Below are 1614 nucleotides of genomic sequence, written 5' to 3'. Positions count from 1 at the left end.
CTGAGTTCCTGAAAAACCTGGCAAATCCCCAAAACAAGGCCATGTGCATACACAGGCCTGGCTACACGCGTTATTTATACCATATCTGCAACACTGGCCAAATCTATTTCCCCTCTGAAAATATATAGGTTATTCAAATTCTAAAAATGGCTTCCTCTCACTGGGGCTGCCGGAGCATGAAATAGACTTTACATCACGTGAGCAGGACAACAGCAACCTGGCAACTTTATTTTTGTTGTCCCTTATTTTTCATCCCTCCCTCTGCTCGAATCGAACATAGGGTGGTTCTCTCTCTCTCTGTTTATGGCCCAAATAAGATATCTGCAGCTTGCCAGGCCTCAAATATGACAGGCTAGGCCAAAGTCATGTAGAGATTTAGATAATGTGGTTGCAGAACACTTTACAACGCCTCACACCACTGCCTATTCAGACTTCCCCCTGCTGATAAGCAGCAGTCTGGGGTGGATTTCAAAATGCAGGTTTAGAATGGCCCACTGATATGTCACAGGTCCTGTACTGTACATCTCTTGACAGACAGCACAATTACTTCCTACCTGTTTAGTAATGCTGCCAATTCCTCATCCCCTGACAGATATATTACAACAATACAGAGTTAGTATCTGTTTCTGGGATTTACAAATCACTAGGATTGCAAAATGCTAAATAAGCCTCTCTATTCTACAGTACTTTGAAAGACCATGACAACATTATGAGTAAATGTATGGGTAAAGCCATGACAAATAACAGTTCATTCTAAAGTTTAGATATTCTTCTCACAGACAAGGACATTGCCCTATACGTTTTTAAACCAGCAAGCTCCCTTCCCACTTCCCCATCAATAAAAGCTCCTGAGGCTGGGCAGGAATGGTCTCATGTTTATTTAAACTGATGGGTGCGGCAGAGGGGCCTCTGAAGTCCCATTCGTTTTCTGGAGCGTTCCCGGACTAGCCAACACCATGGCCATTCGTCAGCTCAGCTAAGTGTAACGACAGGGAACTCTACTAAATACGCCCCATGACAATGTGTGTGACATCAACGCTCCATGCAAACCGGCGGGTGTATCAAAGAGAAGCACAATTACAGAGTTAGAAGAGGGAAGGAGGTATAGAATGAAGAACAGGCAGAGAGAGAGAGAGAGAGAGGGATAGATAGATAAACACACACACAAACAGTCATGCAGCTTCTAATTTTGCTGCTGGCTGGAGCGGTACTTAGTTCCACCGCAGGCTTTCATGTCAGTTGCGTGGGTTGGCTCAGACAGAGCTATCCAGTTAGCAGAGAGCATGAACTCGCCCCAAACTAACAAAGCACACGCACGCCCACGAACACACACACAACAATTACAGGAATTAAGTCCAAACTGAAAGGAAGAAAACATAATATTGGCTTCAAATAGGATGGAATAAGGGAGATATTAGAAGAGCAAAAACAGAATATTGGAATCATAAAGGAAAGAGGATAGCCACCCAAGTGAGTGATGGGGTGAATAGATTGGTATTGAAATGCAATACAGGGCAAAACATTAAGTCAAATTCCAAACACTTTATGTAGTGTCAGGTCTAATAAAAAAGAAGGTAGAGTCAGAGGCAAACAAAAAAGTCAACACACACCAGA

This window comes from Argentina silus (assembly GCF_951799395.1).
Source record: "Argentina silus genome assembly, chromosome: 1".
NCBI classification, from domain to species: domain Eukaryota; kingdom Metazoa; phylum Chordata; class Actinopteri; order Argentiniformes; family Argentinidae; genus Argentina; species Argentina silus.
Note: the sequence above shows the minus strand (reverse complement) of the source record.